The sequence below is a fragment of the Balearica regulorum genome, chromosome Z (genome assembly GCF_011004875.1).
Source record: "Balearica regulorum gibbericeps isolate bBalReg1 chromosome Z, bBalReg1.pri, whole genome shotgun sequence".
NCBI lineage: Eukaryota > Metazoa > Chordata > Aves > Gruiformes > Gruidae > Balearica > Balearica regulorum.
In genome coordinates this window covers 72,503,580-72,523,000 of record NC_046220.1, presented here as the reverse complement: position 1 = coordinate 72,523,000, position 19,421 = coordinate 72,503,580, and the positions used below count along the sequence as shown (strand labels likewise).

The window sequence follows — 19,421 nt, the reverse complement described above, 5'->3', positions numbered from 1 at the left end:
CTGTTCCTGCATTACCTATGGATATTAATAAATTCAGATTTTTTTTGAGCATTTACTAAAGCTCTGAGCTGCATGATGTTGAAACAGATGTGACCTTACAGCCATAGCACTTAAAAATTAAAGCCGCATGCATTCCCTGCTAAAGTAGCAGCAGCAGCTTTGCCACCTGTGAAAATAAGTTTCTTTCTTTTGGAGACCATCTCCACCCATATGGCTGTTCCCATGTATTCCTGACTTGCCTTTGACAAGTCTGTGAGAATGCCCTCAACTAAAGGTTAAGTCTCTCCCTTTCCTCAGCACACCTGTAAAGGGATTTTGCACAATCTAACTCTCAGATAGTGCCTGCCACTGGTTGCTCTATAGTGACTAAAGCGGTATGTTTGGACAGTGCACAATGGAAATTGTTATCACTTAATAACGCTGATAAGTTTGAATAGGTGAAACATTAATAAGCTGAAAGAATACAAAGGCTAAGTAAGCAGAAAGCAAAATAAAAAAAAAAAATCAGGTGATCTACTGACTGCCTGAAAGCTATACTCCAAACCAGCTCCAAGATTTTTAAGCTCTTCCATTTATGGACTTCTGCAACATTTTCCAGGTTACATACATAGCCCTGCACCTACTGACACTAGACTGACTTTTCTTTGTAACTTCAGCAGACCACTCAGAAGTAACCTGCAGCATCCAGCTAACGACAGGTAACCTGTGCCAAGCAGTACCAACTAACTGCAGATGAAGCACTACTTATTCTGTGGATCCACTCCCTGTGTTTGCTTCTGTCTCTTCCACATCCTAATCCTTCCCCTCATCAAACATAATTTTTGTTTTGATCTTGATACATACTGGGGCCAAATCCAGGCAACTTCTATGCGCATGCTTATCTTTATCACCAAAACCACACAGAAATCAAAGCTTATCTTTATCAGCAAAGCCACACAGCATTAAATGGTTGAGAAGTTAAGAACAAGCACAGACTTTTTGCAAATCAAGGCATTCATGCATTCTTCCCTACAGGATATACAAAGCTTTATATATAAAGCACATGTGCACTGATGGATGGATCTACATTATACAACATACTGTCTCAGCAGGCATTGCCACATGATGATTTGAGAGGGAACATGGCATGACATAGACTTTAATCTCCCGCACAGCTACTAAACCTGCTAAGTCTGATTAACAGTCTGGATCCATGCTGTAGAGTCGAACTAAGGGTTTAAGAAGAATTTAAAGAATTCTTATACAGTAAGGAAAAAAGGCAGAACGGACTTCCAGGTGAGATGTCAAATGCAAGTCACATTGCCTTACTTAGGTAACAAGCTAGGTTTCAAAGATAGCAGAAAGCTACCCAATGCCCATGCTTCCCTGAAGAGAATTTGACAGGACACAGCCAGCTTGATTACGGAACATGAATATTTGACTATTTTTGCAACGGAGATTTTAAGTGTGAAAGTCTGTAGAAAAGAATCACAGTGACAATTCCTACGCAACAAGCTCACAACCTCACTCTCCCCAGCACCAGATGATTATAATATCTATACAAAGCTTTACTCCCATCTATAACAAAGTTCACAGGCATCCACCAGTGATTACAATTAACCAAACAAACCACTTACAGCACCAATTCCCACCCAAGCAACACTCGTGCCCTGTTCAAATTTACTTACACAAGATGAATTTTAACAAGGGAATGACGTTCTTTCCAGAACTACCTTAGAGGCTCAGCGAGATCTTTTTTAAACACAATTTCTAAACACATTAGAAACTCAATCACTCAAAACAGACACAGCAAGCTGCCACTGCAATGGTGTCCCTGCGTAGCCACCGTGCAGTGAGGTGCCCAGCAGGTCTGGATGCTCCCCAACCGCAGAAGGGGCTCTGGATTCTCCTCCCAAGCTTCCCTTTTCTGGAAGGGTGCTACTTATTTTTTTAAAAAAGAAATCAATTTAAAAGCACAAAAAGAGGCATAAATATTATTTACCCGCAGTTCAGTCCTTGAACCAACCTGCCGGCCAGCAGAATGAGCTGTTGACAAAACACAGCCTCTATTTAAACCGCAGGCTCCGGGCAGCGGCAGAGAGGAGCCGCCGGTCTCTCGCCCGTACCCCCGGGGGAGGCTGCCGCGGTCTGCGCCCGCGCCGGCTGCGATGCGACCCCGCCGCGCCCCCGGAGCCGCCGCCACCTGTCCCCCACCCGCGGCCGAGCCCCGAGCCGCAGCGCCCGCGGCAGCAGGAAAGCGGGGAGGCAGGCGGGAGGCGGGGGGGGGCGGGGGGGCTCGGAAACCCCTCGCGGCCCGGCGGGGCCGTGGCTGGGCTATCAAGCCCCCCTTCGCCCCTCCTCGCCGGTACCTCCCCGGGGCGGGCAGAGGGAGGGATGGAGGGGGCATCTACCACCGCGCCCCTCGGGCCGCCCCCTCCCAGGTGCGAGCGGAGCCCCATCGCGGGGCCGCCGCCGGGAGAAGCCGTCCGGCCCGGGGCCCGGCACTCACCCTCCGCCGCCTCGCCGTGCCCTGCGGCAGCCTCATGCCGCGGGGTGTTCCGGGGCTGCCCGCGGCACGGTCCTGGGCGGCCCAGCTCCGGCGGGCAGCAGTGCGTAGCGCCGACAGGAAGGAGGGATGGAGCCGGGGCGGGAGGGAGGGAAGGAGGGAGGGAGAGAGGGATGGAGCAGAGGGCCTGGCGGGCTGCCTGCGGGAGGAGCCTGCGCCGCGCACCGCCCGGCACCGCCCGGCGCCGCCACCATCCACGGCCCAGCTCCCGAGCACCGCCGTCTCCCTCCGCCGGGCCCGGCCGGGTCATGCTACTGGGGCCGCGTTCGGTCGGCGGCGCGCTGCCGGTAGGCAGTCCTGGTTTTATGGGGCCGAAGCTATTGGGGATTTCAGGCTGACATCCTCTAGTTCTGTTGCCGGGAGTAAGTTGTTGCAGATATTGAAGTAGCCAGTGGTTTCGCTGAGTCCCCAGTGGGCTGTTAAGAGTGTGCTGTGGGGGTGGATGAAGTCATGGATCTGATCTGATCATTTCAGGTTGTCTCCATGACACGGTCAAGTATCCTTCTTAGAAATGTATATTGGATATCCAATGCTGTGAGCCCTTCAGGGTTTGAAGTGGTGGGCCTGGTCCTACAAACCCAGAAGATTCTTGATTCATTTTATCTTTGTATTTGCCTCTTGCTTTTGAGGTCTGGGACTTGACCTCCAACATTTCTTTGAAGCCACAACAGCTACATGCCAGCCTCTCTTTTAAATTAAAACTTGAAAACCTCACAATCCCACAGTCTCAAGAGTCAGGCAATTAAAAAAAACATATACCACGAGGCCCATAAAATCAGAAGAGTTGGCAAGCTTGTGGTCCTCTCTTGTTCTCCAGTAATCTACAGCAGAACAGGGAGAAAAAGTGACTACTGGGTTTTCCTTGCATTTTTCTGCCTACATTTTCCTACAGAAGTTTTCCGAGTTGCTGTAGATTGTTTTTCTCAAAACCTAGATGATATAGAACTGCAAATACTTGTATGGAGGTTCTGGTCCAGACTTGTGTCCCACCTTGGCTGAGTAGATGATCTCAGGTCCCCAAAGCCAGAGTCTCCTGCCAGCCTGCACATTCCCTGCTCAAGTTAAGTGAATACAAGCTATTTTGTAGAGAAGAAATCTTCCACTGTTTCCTCCCCTCTCCAGTGTTTTTGCTTGTGCAGAGAATTGAAGCTTCAGCAGGCCAGCAAGAGATGCATGAACCTTGTGGTTAGGTCATGCATCTGAACATGAGTTCAGATCTCTTCTGACTCAAGAGCACGCTTGACTTTAGGCCTTGTATCCTGAGACAGTTGTCTGTCCGTTGACCTGTGTCACCTTCTCAAGAGGAAGGATTGAGTATCCTTATACACATATCATTCTTGGGAAAGAAGAGGGGTTTTTAAACAGCATATGAAGAGAAGCCCTGGGCTGTGAATCCCAAGCAGAAGATTATGTCTTCTCCTGATGCGCTTTGAAACATTCATAACTCCAAGGACGGGCAGATTTTGAGTTCTCTTAGGGGTCTTCTATCTAGCAAGTTTAAACAGTTACCTTTCCAGCACATCAGTCAGCTCTTCACAGTCCCAAATCTCTCCCCAGTGGGAAGGTCTGCTGGATTCCTAATTCTGAGGTCTAGACTTCACTCCAGGCATCAAGAGGTTTGGTATGTCACCTGCCTAAGACCATTTTTGAATTTACTTCCCTATTCCCATTCTAGCCCAGAAGCCCTCCCTGCCCTCTTTCCATGCAACAGCAGCCAAACCACAATGAGATTGGGGCCCCAGTACAATAGAGACATGGAGCTGTTGGAGAGAGTCCAGAGCAGGTCCATGAAGCTGATCAGAGGGCTGGAGCACCTCTCCTGTGAGGACAGGCTGAGAGAGTTGGGATTGTTCAGCCTGGAGGAAAGAAGGCTCCAGGGAGATCCAATTGCGGCTTACCAGTACCTGAAGGGGCCTACAGGAAATCTGGAGAGGGACTGTTTACAAGAGCATGGAGTGACAGGACAAGGGGTAATGGCCTTAAGCTGAAGGAGGCTCAGTTTAGATTAAATGTTAGAAAGAAATTCTTTACTGTGAGAGTGGTGAGGCACTGGCACAGGTTGCCCAGAGAAGCTGTGGATGCCCCCTCCCTGGAAGTGTTCAAGGTCAGGTTGGATGGGGCTTTGGGCAGCGTGGTCTAGTGGAGGGTGTCCCTGCCCATGGCAGGGGAGTTGAAACTAGATGATCTTTGAGGTCCCTTCCAACCCAAACCATTCTATGATTCTATGATTCTATGATTCTATGAATATCCATAGCACCAGAAGTCTTGGGAAGATAGTGGTCATTTCATCATACGTGACCCATCCAAGGGAGGATTGCCTCTGTTTCCAGACCTCATTAATTGGAGCCTGGTGCCCTCCCCTGGGTCTGCATCCAAGGCTGAGAAGGATGCAGCTTCTACCTGTGCCTTAGATGACAGACTTCCATCCATGAAAGCAACAAAGCAACTTTCTTTGAAAGGCATTGAAAATGTAAAATGAAATTGTACCGCCTTTCTTTTCTGCAGGTTATGTTATTTCGCCTTTAGTGAAGGCTCATAGGCATCTCACTTGTCAGGAAGCCCTGTACCATGTACATGGTACTGTGTCTACCATGAGTAATTGCAGAAGATCTGGCTCATTTTCTGTATGATGACATCAAGCAATAGTAATTTTTACTATTTTCTCTTTAATTAGCAAGGCAACTTCCCTGTAATTCACAGAGATTCCATAGAGGAACTGGGGAAAAAGGGGTGGATGGGTTTTTTTTAAGCAGAAAAATGTGATTGTGAAATTAGAAGAAGCTGCCAGGAGAAATCAGAGGTAGGGGTAGTTTCTGAAGTTATTTTAAGGTTCTTATATTGTATTAATGACTCAATTTTTAATGACTCCATTGGAAGTTAAGAAACTTTCTAGATCTGATTCTATTTAAGACAAGTCTCTATATTCAAGGTGATAAAGCTACAGATGGTTGGTATCAGTTATCTCTTTTTTTATACAGTGAAACATGCTAATTTTAACATAAATATCCCCTAGAAAAAGGACTGATCTACTACTTCTTATCTGCAGAAAATATGCTATCTATGCATCCTGTCTCATCATCAGACCTGCCCTGTAAAATGTCATAGCTGCTATATTTTATAACTAACCTTATCTACATGTAGTAGGTATATGCAGGCCATTTATTTAGTTTCCTGCCTTATCTCTCTCTAGTTTCCAGAAAACTGAGGGACAGATGCTGGAACACACATTGTGTCTTTATATACTTAGTGTAGGGTTTTGTCATTGATTTTAGCAGCAGCAGGGCTGTGCCTTTCAACATTAATACTTGGGCCAGTGAGAGAGGAGGGTTTAAGTCTCTCCAGATAGCAGGCTAGTTTTAGTTTATCTTAGTTTATCTCAGTGCTTACTATTACTTAGTGAACAGCATATCTGCAGTCTAGGTCAGATAAAACTTCTTGGGGCATGTAAATTCCAAATGAAAGTGAGAAGCCCAGCTAGGACGTTTTCATTAATGAGAATTTCCTGGAGCCATTTAGTCTTGTATTTAAGGGTGTGTTGGTTATTTATGGCAGAGAAAACGAACGGATGTGTTGATGTTCTGGAACTTTTCCTTTGTGCATTGTTTCCCATTTCACAGTTGTATTTGGCACCCACTTTCCTCCAGTCAATAAAGAATATTAAAGAATTTCCTTTGCTGAGAAGCTGTGCGCACATTTTACAAACCATACAGTTTAACAGAAGCGTGAGAGGCAGTACTTCTACCAGCGTTTACAAACACCAGAGATTGTAAATATATAATATTGCCACCAAAGGTCTGCCAATGATTCCTTTTATGGAATATCTATTCCTATTTTCTTAAAAAAAAAATAGTTATGTAATACAACCAACAAAGCAAACTTGGGTCTGACTGAATGTATTCAGGAAAGCCAATAACAAAACTCATACTGGCTGTGATAAGAGCAGGAGTAGGCTCTGTTCATGCCAAAATAACCTCAAGTACTGTGGATAGTGCATGTGTTTTGGTGCACCCACAAAGCAACAGCTCTTTCCTATGAGATCTCAGTGGAAGCATCCCTGTGCTGTCAAGCTGGCACAGAGCTATTCTTGGAAATGAGTACACTGACTCCAGAGAAATAAACGCCTTGTAATTAATATTTTTCAAATAGAATCATAGAATCATAGAATGGTTTGGGTTGGAAGGGACCTAAAAGATCATATAGTTCCAACCCCCCTGCCATGGCCAGGGACACCCTCCACTAGACCACATTGCCCAACTGAGAATGTTCTTCATCATTAGGGACCTATGCCTGTAAACCCAGTGACATGTTGGCAATATATTGCTAAAGGGCTTCAAGATAGTCCCTGGTCTCCCCTTTCTGCAGGAAAGCCATACGGTCTATTGTGGTTTTTGGGTTTGCAGGGAGAAGCAATGAAGGTCTTTGATCTACTGACCTGCACTAACTTAGATGGTGCAATGAATTTAAAAAGAAATGGAAAGAACACTACTTGCCAAAACCAATTAAATTGGAGGCACTTGCATTCCTTTCACTGGAAAAACATCTATATCTCAGATGCCTGAAAAATACATGGTGTGGAAATACTGGATTCACTACCAGTAATAAGACCCTTACGGTCAGCAGTGAAGGTGAAGCTTCTTCTGCGCAGTACAGAGATGCTGGCAGGTGGATCTCATTGCCACACACTGCCAAGTGTCAAGGTCTTTGTGTCCAAGTGGTCTGGCCAGGGTCATTTGTTATGTAGGACAGAGGATAAGGGGCAGCAATTGTGGAGTCCTCACTAAGTACATTGGGTCTGTCTTGACTGGCAACAACATGCAATTTTTTGGAACACGTCTTTTATATCTTCCTGAGTCAAACAGTTGTGATGCTTGACCCTTGCTTGCCTTAGCCTCCAGGAACCTTTGGAAAAGTTTCTGCCCAATACCTTATTCCTTCATTCTGCCATCTTTCTGGCTACTGTCTATCGTCCTTTTGGGAATGTGTTATCTGAGACCATGTTATCAAAGCATGGTTTTGAGGGTGATGAGTTGCCTATGCTATGGCTTTATCAGAGCAAGAGGACTGAACTTTTGGTCTTGTCCTGTGGTCTTGATATAAACAACACACTCCTAACCATTCCTTGATTTGACTGCTGTCGTACATGTCCATCATGTCCATTAATGCTCGTTCTGTTCACCCTTGCTTTAGTGTATCTTCTGATGCTTCCACATGCCAGCATTTCCATTCATACTTCCTTCAGATGAGTCTTAATACTTCAGTTAGAAATGTCTACAGTAGCTAGAGTGAACAAATGCCTGAGAAGGGACCTACTGCTGAAGTTCCTCTGCTAAAACAACTTACATGCTGTAAACTGATTAGCAGTTGGAGGCGTGCTTCCCAACCTAAACATTTGCGCCATCCTGCAGTTGATTATACTGGCAGTGTGAAGTTCAGCACATGCTTAATCATCATGTTGGATGTGTCCCATTGCTGATTTCCATACAGTAACATGAGAGGTCAGTCTTTAGGTCAGTGAAATAAGATACAGCATAGTTCTCAGAAAAAAAATGAAGCTAAATATATATTCTGAAGAAACACCAACAAATAGTAACAATCTTACTAACTATGGAAAGGTTGGTGGAACCAGTCCTAGAACTAGGTCTGATTTAAGGATATGAAATTGAAGAGGCTTACTTTGCACAGTAGTGGAAAGCCTAATTACACCATGAAAAAGAGGATTTATGAGAGTCAGAAGCTAATTTAGATTTGTAATAGCCAGAGAAGCATGGAAATCTGCAAATAGAAGATACTGAGAACATCTCAGACACTCATATACTCTTAATATTCCAAGGCCCTCCGTTGGCTCCCCAGCGTCAGTGTATCACATTCAAACATACTGCCTTGCTCTGTGCAACTTTTAACTATGCTTCTTATGTAGCAATTCTTGTCACTGTGGTGTTGGCACTGTTTCCCATGCAGTGCCATTCCCGTCAGTCATACCTTTCTGCTCACCAATTTATCACCTAGATATTGCCATGCTGTCTCTATTTCTATGAAATACCACAAAGATATGTCCACTGTACTACAAAGCTTAGTAAGTTGATGCATCAGATTTTCTGTGCTTCAGTCCATGGCCTGAACATGTCTGATGAATTTGAAGCACCCTAAGCTGTTATGAACTTTGCATGCACTCCAGAGCTGATCTCTACATCAACAGGAGCCATTCAACCAGTATTCATGTAACTCAGCTGAGCTGCCAGCTTCAGTGAATGCTGAATAATTGTTTAGAATTTTCAAAATTCTCCCTGCACAAAGTTTCCATGCAGAAACACCCTCTCTCCCCGCTGCTGAACCGTATCCAGGGAAATAAATACACCTTCTCCCATGCTATCATTGGACTGAGCTGTAAGCAGTTCACTGCTTGGAACCAAATTTCTATGCATCAGCATAAAAGTAGTGAGAGAAAGACAGCTCAGCCGAAGAGCAGGTGGAGATATGTAACAAATGCTTTTCAGGAGCATATGAAGTTCTGTATTTACAAGGTTCATGGCATTCCTTCTGTCAGCCTTTCCATGTTATTTTTCAGATGTGGGTTTCAATACTGTTTAACAGAGTGCTTCAGAGCTTGGGATATTATTAAATAATGTGCAAATAAGATGTCTTAAGGTGTGGTCTTGGAGGACACAATGGCAAAATCCACTTCTTGGAAGCAACTTTTTTCTTTCTTAGCCTGACTTTAGAAATATTTTTGTTTGGTGTGTCTCAGTTGTCCTGGTTAACCGCAGTTCTTGCAGGCTAATAAAAGGTCTGTATTTGCACATAAACCAGAAATTTTGATGCTAGTAAAGAAGCATATTTGAAAGTCAGGTTGAAAGATGCTTTCATAAAAGCAGGCAATTGTTTGCATTAGGTTAAATATTGTGGCAAATTCTGTATCCATTCCAGGAGTTTCCATCAATGTGGACCTATTTTTGTCCCCTGTTGTGTGTTTATTTTTGTACAAAAACATCTCTACCAATGACATAGAATCCTAACCTAGTACCCACTTAATTACGTATCTGCGTACATCCTCACATCCTCCCTTCTGGTGTGACAAGCACCTTTGCTTTCACTAGTTTGCAGATTGACGGTGATCTCAATCTGCCTCTGCACATCCCTAGTAAAGGATGCTGCCCACTCAAGGAATGATTTGTTGAAGCATCAGGGCTGTAAGATTAAGCTTCTTCAGGCAGAAAACTATTTGCTGTAAAACACTTCTTAGAACATGTGTGGACAGCACTGGAGACACCAGAAATGTACATACATGTTGAAAATTGTGCGACTGAGCATGCTCTGTCTTGTTCCCCATCTTTGCCAAGCTGGATGTCTAGGCAATTTCCTTCTCCACTTGGGTCACCTGAGATGCAGAATCCCTGTGTTATAGAACCCCATTTGTCAGCACTGAGCTAAAACTGATCCACATTCACACTTGGCTCTGTTCAGTGCTCCCTGCTCTGAAGCACAGCTCACCAGGGAGGCTGCAAAGCACGTTCTGAAGACAGATACTGTGAGTGCATGAGGCACAGGGTTTGTTAACACGTGTGTTGGCCTAGATTAGGGTTTGACAGGTACTTTTTCTGCCAGCAGTATGAACTTGAGCATCCATTGTGTTGCTTCTTTTATAATCCTCTACTGCATTGTGTTAGCATAAATCTTTGCACACATCCACACAGTAAGACAGATCAAGGAAACAATTACTTTTCTTTTTTTTTTTTTTTCCTTAATTAACCTCCCCTCAAGGTATTTTTTAACTGAATAGTTCCCCTGCTGTGAATTACACTGAAAACAAATATCAAGCCACTGGAAGGCTGGTAGGAGGTAAGAATAAACAGCCAAGGGCAAATCCTGAAGGGCTATAGGGCTGAAATAAACAGCCAGGGGCAAAAGTTGAAGGAGCACTCCTGCCCTGTGTGAAACCACAGTCCTGGGCTCTAGGCTGTCCTTAGCCTGGGAGACGTGGTGAGTTCAGCCTTCAGCTATGTGCCTTAGCCACTAGATAGGAGTATTTCAGGCATGGCCAGGGACCCAAGCACACTCACAATAGCCAGGATGGAGTGAGAGTAGGAACCTGAAGAAAAAAGGGAACTTGCCTTTTGTCCATTGTCAGAAGCAACATGGTGACAGTTGAGGGAGCAGCGCTGTGTCCCTAATTGCAAAGATCGTCTGGACTCTGCTCTTTGTGAGCCCGCATCTCAGCACGAGAGCAATGCTCATCCTCCGCAAACCTCTAGCACCAAGTTATTTGGGTATACACTGGAACATGGAAACTACATTGCCTGGGAGGAGTACCTGGCTTTCAGGAGAACATCCAGGAAGCCTTTATTAGGCTCCTAATTCCAATTTTAGAGGTACTTCAGTGAAGCCCCAGTAAAGGTGTTTGGTTTTGTCATGCTGGCTGTTGCAAGTTCCCAAGTGCTGAATGCCTCTTCAGTCTGCACCTCTTCCGTGTTTTATGCATGGCACTGCTGTGGAGTGCAGCCTGGAGCTGATCATGCGTAAGTTATGGGCACTGCAGCACTCAGCATTTTAATGTTCCTCGCACTTTGGTTAGGCTGCTAGTCCTCCTTCATTTAAAGAAAAATTGAGCACTCAAAAAATCGAAGCCCAGACACACTCTTTGCTGAACCGAAAATATATAATTACAAATCCATACAGGCATCTAGTGAAGAGGGGAAAAGGCTCACAGGAAGCAAAGTGCTGAGCACAGGGCACATGTTCTAGCTAAAAGGAAATTCCTGTTGTCTCATCTCTTTTCTCAGTTTTGCTTTCCTACACAGCTCTGTAAGCTGAGGTTTTGTTGTCTTCTCTCTTTTGATATGTGCCAACAGGCAGCACTTCCAACATGCCTTGTTCCAGACCCCTGGCCTTACATGTAGTCTTCCTTCTCATGCCTGTAATTAGCAAGACTGACGCTAAGGAAGAATCTTTGAAAATCTTGAGCTTTAAGATGTAGAATATACACACTGTGTGAAGTCACATTTAGATAGAGTCTCTCCTGGCTTTGGAGATGATGGCATTAACACTGATCTTTTGTGTTACATCTTGTGCTACCCACTCACAATCCTCGGGCCTCCCCAGCTGGCGTTTGTGGCCTGAAACCCTCTTGGATTTAAACACACGAGATTTTCTCTCTCCGAAGCCACATGGGAGAAACAACAGATGCCATCATATGTCAGTGAAAACATCACCTCCAACTACAAAGGTGGCTAAAGACTTGTTTGGGAAGTGGAAGAACTTGGGTGCAATGTGCGAGGGTGCTGCAGAGGATGTTTCCCATGTCCATAGGGTGCTCTGACCACCTCATTAGGCTAGAGGGCACTGTCCACTCTGCTTTTGAAGCATGGACATCCCTCAAAAAAACAAAAGTCAAGCTACAGAGGCAGAAGAGGCTGGAGCAGAAGTGAAAGTGATTGTGCAAACAATAGAGCCTGGGTAGGGAGGGGGAAGTGAAAACTTCTGGTCCCTGCTCCAGGGCATACATTTTTTGAGTATTCAGGTGCGAAAGCCATGTATTTTTTGCACAGAACAGTTAGGCTTGCTGAGGAAGTTGGGACAGAACTTGTATTTACCCATGACAGTCCCACTGTGATTCACCCTGTCCCTTATTACAGGCAGTAACCTTGACCCGTCTTGTGCAATCCTACCACTTTCCCGGACTTCAGAGGAACACAAGTCCTTGTGTCAAGTTATTCCAGAATGGCCCAATTCCTCCCACAGAGAAACCCACACAAGAGAGCCCCGACAGAAAGACTTGCTGAAGTTTCCACTCCTTCTACAGTATAACATAAGCTGTGCCAGTAACAGGTTTTTCTTTAAGTTCCAAGTGGTAAAAACTTCCCCAAAACCTTCCACATCTGGAGGAGGCAGGATCTACAGTAGCCATTGGTACATGCCAAACAAAGCTCAGCAGCAGTGAGAAAAGGTGACTCTGAGGAAGTAAGGGCTGATTATACTGTTTTGAGCTGGAAGTACAGACCAACCCTGTCCTGCAGTGATACCAAAGCAGGCATCTCACTGCTTCCATGCCCACAACTCCAGAGCGAGATTCCGGAATTAGGAGACAACCTTATGTTCTCCACAGATGACAGTGGTTGCATAAATCATTGGGGTTTTTTTTGCAAGAAGTTCTTGCCAGAGACACTGCAGGCTGGCTGTTATTATTGCACATGGATGTGAAGTCTGTCCTATAGTGCAGCTGGCTCCAGCTCCAGAAAGAGGGAGTGTACCAAAGGCTTCGGGGAGAATTTGTACCAGTTCACCTGTGGGATGGGTTCCCACAGCTGATAAGAGGAAGAACAAGATTAAGTTCTGCTTTCAGTGGGAACTGCTCAGCACAGTCTCAGACTGAAACAGAAGCAAGCATTTCAGTTTAAGAAGAAAAAGTGAGGGACAGTGTTACCTCAAACGCCAAACAAATGTCTTGCTACAGCTCTGCAAATGCTCTTGCCTCTCTCTGTGTTTTGGCTGGTTTTTTTGGTTGGTTTGGTGTTTTTTTCTTTTATGTTCTCCCTTCCCCCTCCCATTGGTCTTTCCTTTTATTATTCTGAAGCTTGTTAAAGGGCTACTCCTGCAGTCTCTTACAGAGGGCTACCCTCTGTGGCCCCAAGTGTCGCAGAAATTTCCAGAGAACTAGCCCTCATTTCATACTGCAGCAGTCACTGACCACATGTGATGCTACTCCTACCTTTTGAGATAAACCACAGGCTGCAGAACCAACCCACTAAACATCCTCCTAGAGACACCTTATATTTTCTCCTCTAATTGCAGCACTGTACAGAGAAATAACTTTCACAGGAAATCTCTGTGCTGGAAACAAATGGGAAGCATGGGACTCTAAAGATTAGAGAGGAAAGGTTATCTTTGTGTTTAGCTAGTCATTTGCAGCTTCCAGCAGTTTTGAAAGATAAAGCTACATAACTGTTAAATTTTATTAAGGGACATAAAACAGCTCCATATTTATTAGCAGTAATGTTTAATATCAAACCTGGCTAGGCACAATGACTATGAATCCCTTGTCTTTGACACATGCAGGAGCAGATCAAGTCAATGCAAACCATTGCTGTCAGTTTTAGTAAAAAAAAAAAATTGAACTCTCTACCATATGACCTATGCCCTCACAAAGCTGTTCCTGAAAAAGATGAATGGAGCAGAGAGGATGACTTTAGTGACATTATCGTTAGAAAGATTGATACTTTACCACTATGACTCATTCTTCCCCCATAATTTTATTCCTAAAAGCCAATTAATGTTTAACAGATGTGTGTTAATGTTTGCTCTTGTGAACAAATGTAATTAACACATAATTTGTGATTTTGCAATTTTACTTTTGAAATGAATGCAACACTGACTAATCTTTACAAGTTTCAAGATCAATGCATTTTGGTGTTTCTTGAGGAAGGATTTTATGCATGAAATCCTCTTTTTTAGATGAACAAGAAACAACATTGGGTAGCTCCTAAATAATCTTGATACATTAGTATTAATTGCTGACCAATCTGTGTACAATGCCTATCTAAATTGCACATGTTCCTTTAATTACAAAAGTTATCTTTCCTTTAGTTCCAGGCTGGTACATTTTCTGTATTCTTTTGCTTTATTATTATACAAGTATTCAGTTTGGTTTTACAAAACTCACAGGCAACAATTAATTAACTCTCTCAAGGGAATATATTCCACAAATTTTACCTTTCCAGTCTATGGTTTTTGTGAGCGTCAATATCTTCTATTTGAGCCTAATCAGTTCAAAAGAAGGAATCTATAACATTTAAAATAATCCACAATTACTTAGATAATGAAGAATCTGTGATATTCCATGAGCAGAAGAGGACCTTCATTACACTATTTTTGTATTACCGGCAAACCTGTGGTGTTGATGGCTTGTCAAAAGCAAGAGAGGATGTGCAGATCCAGACCTAGAGAAAAGAAAGTGCGTAGAGCTGCCTTACGTATCAGCAGTATCTGCCTCCCCAGTGCTCTTGGGAGTGTGATCCTAATGACATGGGTTTGATGACAAGAATTTGGAATCTCTACACCGATCTCACAGATTTGCAAAAGCCATATAAAAGACTGTGTTCCTCATTTCCAGGTGAAGTCACAGGACTGTCTTGAGGTGTTCTAGCATCCTTAACGTATTTATCCAGTTTTCCACCACTTCAGAATAACACAACTGAAACAAAAAATTGTCCAGGAAAAGTGTGAGTCTACTGTTACATTGTAAAAAACCAGCAGGAAGTGGTTTCAATTAAGATATATTTTCTGTACCCTAAAGGTTTGTTAGGAGGAGTCTTCTGGTATATATTTGTGAAGGTCCATATAGCCAACTGACAAAGGAATGAGCAGGAAGAGAAAGTAGCATGGAAATACCAGATGTCACTGCAGAAGCACCTACCACAAGCACCTGAGAGAGTTAGATGAGAGCTCCCGGGAGTGCTGGCTGAAAGAAACAGGGAATTACAAGCAGTGTAAGAGTTTCCACCTCTTAGAGTCAGGTGTACCCAGGGATACAGGCTTACTAGGTTCCTTGCAAGTAAAGTAGAATACATCACAAGAGGTCTGAGTCTATCACTATTGCATTCTCTGAATGGGAATCATCTACTACAGCCTGCATTTTCTTAGTTGCTCAAATGAAATGGGGGGCAGGAGAGGCAATATTGCTTGGAAGGCTCATACAAAACTACCCAAAATGATAGTATACAAAGTATAACTACTGAACACTGAACAGTTGCTCAAAGTACAAAGTGATGTTTTACTTTTATCCTTCTACAGCCTAAAGAGCAGGCAACCAACCTGAAAACTTAAATACACAAACAGTGTCCAGTCTTCATCTACAAGTAAATCTTGTATAAGCATGCAGATTTGAAGAACTTTGGGTTGTTTTTTTTTATTCTTCACTCAATTTAGAATTGTCAGTGTATATGGCATGAGAAATAATTTTCACAGATGATTTCTGTAGAGGAAACTAATGGAAAGCATGGGGCTCTAGTGGTTGAGGTGGAAAGGTGGAGGATTAGTCTGAGGACAATGGACACGGCTTTGCAAACCCACTGGTTCCCAAATTTTGGCATAAAATATTACTGTGTTTTTGTCACTGAGCATAGCCCAACCGGCATAGTCAAATAGTCAGTAAAGATAGAGGAGATGAATTTTAGAGGTTATGGACGCCCACTATTCATGCTTGTTTCTTCAAGCACAAGCCAACAGTTCTGAGTTGAGATCCTTCCTCTGAAATAATGTGGAAATGCTTGCACAAGAAAAACAAGTGGGAAGAAACAGGGAACAAAAGAGGGGCAAATACACCCAAATGCCCCATCACCAAATTCTGAATACAACCACTTTCATATCAGAGTAAGGAAAATATATTTAATAATAATAATAATAATAATAATAATAATAATAATAATAAATTAATGTCCATATTCTGTTACAGAAACTGTGTAGATCTTGATGTACCTCTGGAAATGTCAGTGCAGAATGAGGGCTAAAAATCATTTATAAGAATGAGCTGAGGTGCTTTGGTCAGTTAAAACTTCTTCAGCAATAATCATACCCTTTATGTCTTCTGCTTGCGAATTTTTAAGAACACTTTGACATTGACTTCTCCTGAGAAACATAATTTGATTATGATAGACTTGAGCTTTCAGCATTCAGTGATGCCCATATGCTTTTCATTGGAGTCAAGAAAAGAACTACACTGGTGGTTTTCATAGATGAAGGCTTAGAATAAGATAGGAAATTTTGATTCATTTTAGACTTAATGACAGAGACAGATGCCAGCTTGAATGTCTGAAAAGCCACATATGGAGGTATGCAAAAAGATGACCTGGCCTTATAAAGATACTCATATTGTGCATGAGGATTATCAGCAAGATTGTTATGGTCAAAAGTTTATTAAATGAAGGTTATGCTATTTCTTTCCTTTAAAAAATAGTCAGGATAGAGCATATTTTGTAAAAGTCTATCAACTTACATAGAAACCACTATGATGACATGACCCTGAACTTCTAAAGGGGTGAAAACCCTTTTCTGAAATCCAAAATGTTAAGTTGTTCAAAGTTCATTTGTTTGAGAGATGATGCCTGCAGCAACAGTTCTAACACAGAGGGAACCTCCCGAGGAAGCCTGAGTATATTCAAAAGCTTCCGAACGATTCCAGTAAAAGTCCTTGTACAGAAAGTTCCAGCTCACTTCTTGTTTACTTGGTTAGCTTCGGTAGAAGAGTCACATAGGATTTCCCTAACAAATCACATGTTCTTGTATTGCAGCATCCTTGAGCCAAATGCATAGAAAACCTTGGGTAACCTTTTCTTCCTCAATATACACAGGGAGAAATAATCTGTTTTCAACATTTTTGGCCCCTGCATTACATAGATAATAGCCAAATAATGACCTATTTCAGCATATTTCCTCCTGTACTCTAAACAGCATCTGTATCATTTTCTCTCAGTCTTATCCTTAACTCGCAGAACTTTATAAGCAAGAGGGTCGTACATGTAGTAACAATACATGAGTGTAGGTTTACAATTTTGAATATTAGTTTGCAGGAAATTACTCTGTTCCAGATGCTGTGAGCTATTTTCCCATGCCTACTGAGATAAACAGACCTGAGCCTAGAAGAGGCTTTGAATGAGTTTTTGGAAAGCCTGGCTTCCAATATCTACTTCTTTCAAAGTCAGACATGGCCTCGCCCTTGAGCATTTAGTTTTCATAACTGATTCTCTCAGCTCTGAGTGCAAGGAACTGCCTTAGGTCAGTGTTCTCATTGCAAAAGATTCCTAAAGATAGCCAATGCAAAACATGAATGAGACAGATTTGTCCCAATACCTACTAAAATAGGGGGAGATGATGAGAATGACATTTTAAATGTGTTAAGTTGGGTACTTGTAAGAGAAGCGAGATCTGAATTCTAAGCCCTGCTGCAAGGACTGTGCTGGCACTGAATCCAGTCACTGTTTTACATAAGTAGTTCTTTAAGCAGTACAAGAACCCAGGTTTCCATTAGTCCATGAAAGTGCCTCAATTATTGCACTTCAGGCACTAATTCAGTCTTTTTCTTGCTTGATGAGACTTGAAGTCTTTCTACAGAGTGACTTAGCTTTCACAGAAAGGGTGAAAAAGACATCTATTGCCCCTGTCATACACACTGCTTTAGGAATTACCTACCTCGTACATGCAGTTTCATTGAGCCAAATGTGTAGGACACTTTAGGTAACTATTTCTTTTTCAGTCTACACAAGACAGAGACGCACTTATACTTTTAAGTACTTATGGCACTGAAAATATAGGATATACTCTGAATAATCCCAATAAAAAACACTGAAACTTAAGTTCAAGTTGACACAGTCTTGGTGAGTTGTTGACAAAAGTTTATACAGGCTTTCCACTTATGAAGTAATATGTGTGAAAGACTTTCATTCCCCTTCTGAAGAGAGGGGATAGTGCACTCACGGCTCAGGCAAAGCCCAGTATCCCAGAATCCCAGAATGATGGGGGTTGGAAGGGACCTCTGGAGATCATCTAGCCCAACCCTCTGCTAGAGCAGGATCACCTAGAGCAGGTTGCACAGGATCACATCCAGGCAGGTTTTGAATATCTCCAGAGAAGGAGACTCCACAACCTCTCTGGGCAGCCTGTCCCAGTGCTCTATCACCCTCAAAGTGAAGAAATTTTTCCTCATGTTCAGATGGAACTTCCTGTGTTCCAGTTTGTGCCTGTTGCCCCTTGTCCTGTCACTGGGCACCACTGGAAAGAGTCTGGCCCCTTCCTCGAGACATCCACCCTTTATTTATAAGCGTTGATCAGATCCCCTCTCAGGCTTCTCTTCTCCAGACTGAACAGCCCCAGCTCTCTCAGCCTTTCCTCATACAAGAGATGCTCCAGTCCCCTCAACATCCTTGTAGCCCTCCGCTGGATTCTCTCCAGTAGGAAAAAAGATTAAAAAATTCCTTCTCTTCAGCTAATATTTTGCAGGCCTGTAGTTCAGACATCCATTTCCAAGGCGACCTATGTGCAAGTTTTCAGTAGTATCCTTCCCACATTCGCTGACATTACAGCACTGAAGAGTTAATGTCCTCAGTAACGTAGCATAAACTTTGCAAAAACACGGCATTTTGTTTAAAGGATGTGTTTAGTTCCCCTAAACCAACAGAAATTAAAGGTTTCAGAAACTATGTCAAGCTCACTGTATAGACTGTGCACAAACTTTGTGGTTACTTTTGCCTCCCCAGTGACTCACCCCAAGTTGTTTTTGTATTCTTAAAATACAGATTTAGCTTCAAATTCAGTTTGGCTTGTATGGTCACATTTGATGCACTCAGCCTTAAAATCTGGAAGATATTTGTAAAATAATTTCTTTTATCTCTGTGCCACTGACTCTTCCCAGAAGGCACAAGTGTATCTTTTATTTCTGTTTTCAATTGTAGATAGAAGAAAACTGCTAGTTAAAAATAATTCTGTTATAAAATCACTTATAGGAGGGAAATAGCCTTCTCTAGATTTCCAAGCCCAACCATGAGACTTTCTTTGCAGTTCCATGAAATCATACAGAATGAAGAGTCTGGGAATCACTGGTGGTTAGCTGCATTGGAGCAGACAAGAAATAAAATAAGCACCTGCTTTAGGCACCTTGGGAAGCATCCTCACACATGAACGTCCAAAACTTACACATGCTCTTCAAGGAAAAAAACCTCTGTTTGTCCTGATTTCAAGAATGTGGCCTTGCTGTATTAGAAAAATTACAACGTAACTGCTTCGCTAATAGTTCAAATTGCTACAGAGGTATCATTTGGCTCCAGGGATAATGTTTTAAATGCAAGAAGCAGGAGCATGATTTTTCACTATGCAGTAGTGCATTTTCAAATAC

At 43.0% G+C, this 19,421-nt stretch overlaps 1 protein-coding gene across 7 annotated transcripts in view; it reads right to left on the bottom strand.

The window, feature by feature from the left end:
- Positions 1-19,421, bottom strand: part of LOC104634817 (leukemia inhibitory factor receptor) — a 90,144-nt gene that overhangs the window by 52,804 nt on the left and 17,919 nt on the right. For 2 of the 7 annotated variants that reach the window (XM_075739901.1, XM_075739895.1), the window contains exon 1: positions 2,489-2,727. The exons of 1 other annotated variant lie outside the window; for it this stretch is intronic. The gene's annotated coding sequence lies outside the window, so the exon portion shown is untranslated. Of the gene's footprint in view, positions 1-1,981; positions 2,286-2,488; positions 2,728-19,421 lie in introns of those variants that run through there. 4 more of the 7 variants (XM_075739898.1, XM_075739897.1, XM_075739902.1 and 1 more) reach the window with 4 other exon arrangements.